The sequence below is a fragment of the Pongo pygmaeus genome, chromosome 7 (assembly GCF_028885625.2).
Source record: "Pongo pygmaeus isolate AG05252 chromosome 7, NHGRI_mPonPyg2-v2.0_pri, whole genome shotgun sequence".
Lineage (NCBI taxonomy): Eukaryota > Metazoa > Chordata > Mammalia > Primates > Hominidae > Pongo > Pongo pygmaeus.
Genome location: NC_072380.2, coordinates 72,406,736 through 72,415,269, shown reverse-complemented (window position 1 = coordinate 72,415,269; position 8,534 = coordinate 72,406,736). Strand labels below are relative to the sequence as shown.

The following is an 8,534-nucleotide window of genomic DNA, read 5'->3' as shown; positions in this document are numbered from 1 at the left end:
GTCTTGCCATATGGCCCAGGACAATCTTTAATTTCTCAATTAAGAAATTGAGAAATTTCTTAATTTCTCAAGTGATTCTCCTGCCTTGGTCTCCTAAAGTGCTGGGATTATAGGTGTGAGCCATGACACCTAGCCTCACCCTAATTTTTGAATGAGAGTTGGATGTAAGTGGTTTTTTGTTTTTTGACTTTTGAACATATTATTCAGTAGCCTTCTATCTTCTGTTATTGTTAAGAAATCTGCTATTGATTTGTTACTCCTTTGTTAGTAATTTATATTTACTTATTGTTTGCTTTTAAAATTTCTTTTTAACTGGTGTTCTACAGAGTAACTATGATATATCTAGATATGAATTTATTTTTGCTTATCTTGCTCAGGAATTTTTATACTTTTAAAATCTGAATTATTGGATTTCATTAATTTTGTACAATTCTCAACAATTATCTACTTGAAAAAATTTTCTTTTTCATGTTTTCCATTTTCTACTTTTGGAATGTTCACATTTTCTATATCTTTGTCACTTTATGCTGCCTTGATTAGTTCTTCAGATGTGTTTACAGAGTGTCTGGAAAGAGTGTCAAATTTGTTGTTTAACATATCATTGAGTGCTTGAAATTTTGATAACACCATTTTACATTTCTAAAAGTTTCCATTTTTAACCTTTAAAATATTTTTTCAGTGTCTTATTTTCTTCTCATATCTCAATTCTTTTGAAAATATCTATAGTCATATATAGTGGTTTCTATGTGATTATATGTTATCTGAAGTTCATGGGGACTATTTAATCATAAAATTTACTTATGGCAGACTTTTGGTTTTGTGTTCTGTAATGTTGGATTGCGAGCTTATCTTCAGCAGGCTTTTACCTATGGGAGTACTGTGAGATCCAGATCAAGTCATCCCTAAGAGAGGCTTTCTTTACTTATACTAGATTTCAAGGAAGTATCACCAACCTAGGACTACATTTATTTTTTGTGTGTGTTTTAGATATTTTGATTTTTTATTGATTCTTTTGAATAGTTAATGTAAGTTGCAATGTGAAAGAGGTTTCTTTCCATCTCTGTACTCCATTCACACAGTTTACCCTCCCAGATGGAAGTGCTGTTGGCAGTTTCTTATTCTTTTCTTCATTTATTTAACAAATGCTGAGTGTCTATGTTCCAGGCCTTGTTCTAGGAAGTTGGGATACATCAATGAAAAAAACAGACAAAAATTCCTGCTTCCAGAAAGTTTACCTTCTAGGGGAGTGTGTGTGTGTGTATATATACTGGGGAGGGGGGCAGAAAATAAATAGCAAACACAACCAATAAGTAAATTGTATAATACGATTGACAGTCAGAGTGATAGGTGAATGGGACAAGTAAAGCAGTGTTAGAAGAATAAGAGTGCTGGGGCCAGGGACCAGCTGCCTTGATACATGATATCCTCATGGTAAGTCTCCTTGACTTGATGAGACTTGATCAAAGACTTTAAAAGGCAACTCATTAGCAAGTGGATAAGTGGGGATGCATGTTCCAGGCCAAGGGAACAGTTAGACCAAGGAGTATAAGGAAGGAACATGCCTGGCATGCTCACAAAATAGCAAGGAGCCTAATGCGCTGCAGTGGAGGGCAGGAATGGGGAGTAGTGAAATATCTAGAGGTACAGGAGCACAGATCAGACAAACTCTTGTAAGCCATTGGGAGGACCTTGGCTCTTACTTTGGGTGACACTGGAAGCCATTGCAGGAATTTGAGCCAAACAGTGGCATGATTATATATATATATATATATATATATATATATATATATATATATTTTTTTTTTTTTTTTTTGAGATGGAGTCTTGCTGTATTACCCAGGCTAGAGTGCAGTGGCGTGATCTCGGCTCACTGCAACCTCCGCCTCCTGGGTTCAAGTGATTCTCCTGCCTCAGCCTCCCAAGTAGCTGGGATTACAGGCATGCACCACCATGCCCAGCTAATTTTTGTATTATTAGTAGAGACAGGGTTTCACCATGTTGGCCAGGCTGGTCTCAAACTCATAACCTCAAGTGATCTGCCTGCCTCGGCCTCCCAAAGTGCTGAGATTACAGGTGTGAGCCACCTCCCCCAGCCATGATCTTCTATTTTTAAAGGCTCACTCTGGCTTCTAAATTTAAATTACAGTGTGTGAGTGTGGTGGAGGAAAAAAGGTAGAAGCAGAGAGACCTGTGAGAAGTTGGTGCAGTGATGCAGGTTGTCTTATATTCTTTCATGAGATGATCAGTTTGAGGAGGCCACAAAAAGAGACACAAAAGAGGCATAGGAAAACATAGTTTGTTATCCTCACAGGTCCTAGAGAGATAGAGTCACTGCACACCACAAGAGGGTCACACAGGAAGGGCACCAAAGGAATAAGCTCAGCCAAGCAGTGGGAAGAAGTGAAAGAATGAGGACACTGGGCCAAGTAATTCGGGGTTAGGGTAGGGTATATAAGAAAAGTTGCAAGGTGATTTCACTGGTGTATTTGAATATCACTGGTCACAGTCTGGGAAGAGCAAGAAGTAGAACTTACGTCTTGCATCAATATTATCACATAAGCTCATGTGGTTGCCTGGGTGGAATGCTCCCAGTCTATTCATGGGAATGTTGAGACAGCAGGAAAATATGATGTTTCAAAATTTACAATACACAGGAATTCTTATGATGATTATTTTGTCCAGGGTGGTGGCCATGGAGAAGGTGTAATGCAGTAGGATTCCAGACATATCTTGAAGATAGATCCAATGGTCTTTCCTAATGAATTGGATGTGGGATGTGAGAGCCAGCACAGACTCAAGGATGACTCTAAGGGTTTAGAACCAAGCAGCTGGAAGGATGGATTTACTGTCAGTGAAAATGGGGAAGGATGTGGAGGAACAGGCTTGACAGGATATAAGAAAAGTTTTGGATTTCAGATGTCTCATGCATCTAAGTAGAGATTTTGGGTTGGCTGTTGAATATCCGAATCTGGGATGTGGAAGAGAGGTCTGGGCCAGAAGTATAAATTTGAGAGCAACCAGTTTAAAGTGATCAACAAGCCTTGAGACTGGGTGAGATCACTAATAGAGTGAGTATCACTAGAGGAGAGATGAGGATCAAAGACTGAGCCTGGAACACATTTTTAGGTAAGATGGTCTGTGCACATGCAACATATATGTACGTGGCTATTATTACCTTTTACATTAGTGGCATTCTATTACCTGCACTGTTTTGTATCTTACTTTTTTTTTTCCTCACCATAGATCTTATTTTATACTGTTCCATGTTTATGTTATTTTCTTAGGCTCCATGCTCCAGAATCCTCACATGGTGTAAATTTCAACCACAAGCTTAGGTGAGGGCAGACCTATTGTTTCAAATTATCAGGGAGGGTTTTTTTCCATCAGAGCTTGTGTTAGGATAGACCAGCTTCCTTGTCATCTCCTTGTGTTTGTGGACAGGTTTTTCTAGTCTTTACTTTTCTTGCTGTTGTTGTTGTTCAACACCTTTTCTTTTTGAATTTTTAAAATTTAATTTTATTTTATTTTAAATCCCGGGATGCATGTGCAGGATGTACAGATTTGTTACATAAGTAAATGTGTGCCATGGTGGTTTGCTGCACCTGTCAACCCATCACCTAGGTATTAAGCCCTGCATGTATTAGCTATTTATCTTGATGCTCTCCCTCCCCGCATCCCCCACCTTTACTTTTCCTGAGGTGTAGGAGCCTTCTCCTTTCTCGTGAGCTATTCTGTGCATTCAAGGGATTGTTATACTCCATGCAGTATTTGTGCATGGGATTTTCTTTTAAATTTAGTCTTCTGTATAGCCTTAAGTATACCCACTATCCAATCTTTGCTGTGGTCACTGTCGTAGTGCAGGCCCTCTTAATTTATTGTTTTACTACTTCACAAGCCTCCTGGCTGAACTCTTTTTGCCAGTCTCTCTTCTTTCGTGTTTTCATCAGATGGATTTTTTGTGATGCAAATCTGAAGATTCTATTCCCTGGCCTACAGGTTGGTTGTTTTTTTGTTGCTGTGTTTTTTTTTTTTTTTTTGACTTTCTCTTCCGAGAAAGATAAGTCTCAATGTCTTCAGTAGGGGTTGTAAGGGATCTTTGCTTCCTCTTTTATTTAACACTCTCTACCCATGGTTTTGCTCCATTTAACCTAAGTGTTTTTTTTTGTTTTTGTTTTATTTTTGAGATAGAGTATCACTCTGTCACCCAGGCTGGAGTGCAGTGGTGCAGTCTCAGCTTAATGCAGCCTCTGCCTCCCAGGCTCAAGTGATTCTTGAGCCTCAGCCTCCTGAGTAGCTGGAATTACAAGCCACCACCATACCCAGCTAATTTTTGTATTTTTTAGTAGAGACGGAGTTTCTCTATGTTGGCCAGGCTGGTCTCAAACTCCTGGCCTCAAGTGATCTACCCACCTCAGCCTCCCAAGGTGCTGGGATTACAGGTATGAGCCACCATGCCTAGCTGAACCTAAGTGTTTTTAAAACACATGATGCTCTCTTATGCTTTCTTAGTTTTGCTTAGTCTACATTATTATCCTGGAAGGATTTTTCTGCCTAGTTATCATCAGATGGCCTCTAGGACTGGCTTCAAATGCCTTATTCTTTAAAAGGTCTGTTTTCAGAATGGATCAGGATGCTTTCCTTTGGTTTCCAACTCCTTGCTCCATAGTTCCAGTACACACTCTTATTATTATTCTCATTCTTCACATTGTGATGGGAGCTTCCCCCCATTTAGAAGGAGCAAACCTTGAGACAGGAACTGTCTTCTCATCCCCGGTGCCTAGAACTGAATGTGTCTGGTACATAACACGTACTCAATAAACATTTGTTGAATGATTGGGAATATGGAAACAGGAATGGAATGCATTGTATCTTTGCAGAATTGAAGATTTTGTGTTGATTTAGAAGGTCAAGATGCTAAAAAATATGGAGATTTAAACAAGTTTTGAAAAACCCACTTTTTTGTGTTAACACCTAAATGATACCTGTGTGAAATGAGAATTGTTTTTTTTTTTTTTTTTTTTCGTGGGGATGTAGAGAAATGGGAACTCTTTTTTTTTCTTTTATTATTATTATTATTATTATTATTATACTTTAGGTTTTATGGTACATGTGCGCAATGTGCAGGTAAGTTACATATGTATACATGTGCCATGCTGGTGCGCTGCACCCACCAACTCGTCATCTCGCATTAGGTAAATAACGACAGGAAATTGAAATTACTACACTTGTTCAAATCTAGCAAAAATAGAAGCCTACTCAAAACAGAGGAACACTTTATGTACCTTAGGACTCCTTATATAAATATAATGTAAAACAAATCTTCAGGGTGCATTAACAGTGGCCAAAAATGATAAAATGATGAAATGGCATTTGCAATTTAGGATGGGAGGGTGATGTGCAAAGCTGAGGCCATCGGGACTGTTGAGATTGTGTGATTTCTTCTGCTTTAACTGACTGTAAGCTCCCTTAGGGCAGGGGTCACATGGGGCTTGATACCTAGCAAGTGCATAATATGTATCATTGAACTAAAATGTTCTTGAGGATACTGTGAGTTTTTTTTTTTTTTTTTTTGAGACAGAGTCTCACTCTGTTGCCCAGGCTGGAGTGCAGTGGTGCAATCTCAGCTCACTGCAACTTCCACCTCCTGGGTTCAAGAGATTTTCCTGCCTCAGCCTCCTGAGTAGCTGGGATTATAGGCACCTGCCACCATGTCTGGCTAATTTTTGTATTTTTAGTAGAGACAGGGTTTCACCATGTTGGCCAGGCTGGTCTCGAACTCTTGACCTCAGGTGATTCACCCACCTTGGCCTTTCAAAGTGCTGGGATTACAAGCATGAGCCACCCTTCACCACCAGCTTACTGTGGGTTATTCTTAAAGAATATGAAATATGTTTTAGCAACAATATCTAAGAAGGGGATTTTTAAATTCTAATTTTTATTTATTATAAAGGTTATGATAATGATATGATGGGAAATATTCTAATGACAAAGAATCAGAAACATTCACATAGCACTTATTATGTGCGAGTTTTCTAAGCAGTTTTATGTACAATGTCTCATTTAATCTGTACACCAACATTACTAGGTAGGTATTATCACTTTTTCTATTTTTCAAACTGAAAAACTGAGGCACAGAGATTAAGTAATATTTGCAACACCTTACAGCTGGTAAATGGTAGAGCTGGGATTCAAATACATCACACTTTATAAGCAGGTACTTAGATTTTTGTTTAGTGCATTCTAAACACTTTCCCAAAGTGTTACAGATGTCTAAGCATTTCAATTTTAAATGACTGCATCACATTCTACTAAGCTGGGCTTAGTAGAATAATCAGTTTTATTGTTTCATAATTGTTGCAATTTGGGTTGTCATTAATTTTTTTCTATTATGCATAATACTAAAATGTTCATGTCAATATACATAGCTTTTTAAAATTTGAGTATGTGGGCAACCCTCTTTGGGTCCCCTCTCATTGTATGGAAGCTCTGTTTTCACTCTATTAAATCTTGCAACTGCACACTCTTCTGGTCCGTGTTTGTTACAGCTCAAGCTGAGCTTTCGCTCACTGTTCACCACTGCTGTTTGCCACTGTCACAGACCCATCACTGACTTCCACCCCTCGGGATCCAGCAGGGTGTCCACTGCACTCCTGATCCAGTGAGGTGCCCATTGCTGCTCCCAATGGGCTAAAGGCTCACCATTATTCCTGCATGGCTAAGTGCCTGGGTTTGTCCTAATCGAGCTGAACACTAGTTGCTGGGTTCCACAGTTCTATTTTGTGACCCACAGCTTCTAATAGAGCTATAACCTTATCGCATGGCCCACGGTTCCATTCCATGGAATCCATGAGGCCAAGAACCCCAGGTCAGAGAACAAAAGGCTTGCTGCCATCTTGGGAGTGGCCCACCACCATCTTGGGAGCTCTAAGAGCAAAGACCCTCCATTAATATTTGGTGGCCCATACGGGGATTCTCCAAAGTGATGGGAAATATTTCCCCCGAGGCAAAAAAGCTCCTAAGATGTATTCTGGAGAATTGGGACCAATTTGACCCTCAGACACTAAGAAAGAAGCAGATTATATTCTTCTGCAGTACTGCCTGGCCACAATATCCTCTTCAAGGAGGAGAAACCTGGCCCCCTGAGGGAAGTATAAATTATAACACCATCTTACAGCTAGACCTCTTTTCTAGAAAGGAGGGCAAATGTAGTGAAGTGCCATATGTACAAACTTTCTTTTCATTAGGAGACAACTCAATTATGTAAAAAAGTGTAATTTATGCCCTACAGGAAGCCCTCAGAGTCTACCTCCCTGCCCCAACATTCCCCTGGCTCCTTCCCCAACTAATAAGGACCCCCTTCAACCCAAATGGTCCAAAAAGAGATAGACAAAGGGGTAAACAATGAACCCAAGAATGCCAATATTCCCCGATTATGCCCCCTCCAAGTGATGGGAGGGGGAGACTTTGGCCCAGAGTGTGTGTACCTTTTTCCCTTTCAGACTTGAAGCTAATTAAAATAGACCTAGGTAAATTCTCAGATAACACCCATGGCTATATTGATGTTTTACAAGGGTTAGGACAATCCTTTGATCTGATGTGGAGAGACATAATGTTACTGCTAAATCAGACACTAGCCCCAGATGAGAGAAGTGCCGCCATAACTGCAGCTCCGAGAGTTTAGCGATCTCTGGTATCTCAGTCAGGTCAATGATAGGATGACAACAGAGGAAAGAGAGCAATTCCCCACAGGCCAGCAGGCAGTTCCCAGTGTACACCCTCATTGGGACACAGAATCAGAATATGGAGATTGGTGCCGCAGACATTTGCTAACTTGCGTGCTAAAAGGGCTAAGGAAAACTAGGAAGAAGACTATAAATTATTAAATGATGTCCGCTATAACACAGGGAAAGGAAGAAAATCCTACTGCCTTTCTGGAAAGACTAAGGGAGGCATTGAGGAAGCATACCTCTCTGTCACCTGACTCTATTGAAGGCCAACTAATCTTAAAGGATAAGTTTATCACTCAGTCAGCTGCAGACATTAGAAAAAACTTCAAAAGTCCACCTTAGGCCTGGAGCAAAACTTAGAAACCCTAATGAACTTGGCAACCTCGGTTTTTTATAATAGAGATCAGGAGGAACAGGCCGAATGGGACAAACGGGATAAAAAAAGAAGGCCACCACTTTAGTCATGGCCCTCAGTCAAGTGGACTTTGGAGGCTCTGGAAAAGGGAAAGGCTGGGCAAATTGAATGCTTAATAGGGCTTGCTTCCAGTGTGGTCTACAAGGACACTTTAAAAAAGATTGTGCAAGTAGAAATAAGCCACTCCCTCATCCATGCCCCTTATGTCAAGGGAATCACTGGAAGGCCCACTGCCCCAGGGGATGAAGGTCCTCTGAGTCAGAAGCCACTAACCAGATGATCGAGCAGCAGGACTGAGGGTGCCTGGGACAAGCGGCAGCCCATGCCATCACCTTCACAGAGCCCCGGGTATGCTTGACCATTGAGGGCCAGGAGGTTAACTGTCTCCTGGA

General features: G+C 40.4%; 1 pseudogene; it reads left to right on the top strand.

Moving 5' to 3' along the window:
• Window positions 1-6,982: 6,982 nt before the first annotated feature.
• Window positions 6,983-8,069, top strand: LOC129042352 (uncharacterized; annotated as a pseudogene).
• Window positions 8,070-8,534: the final 465 nt, after the last annotated feature.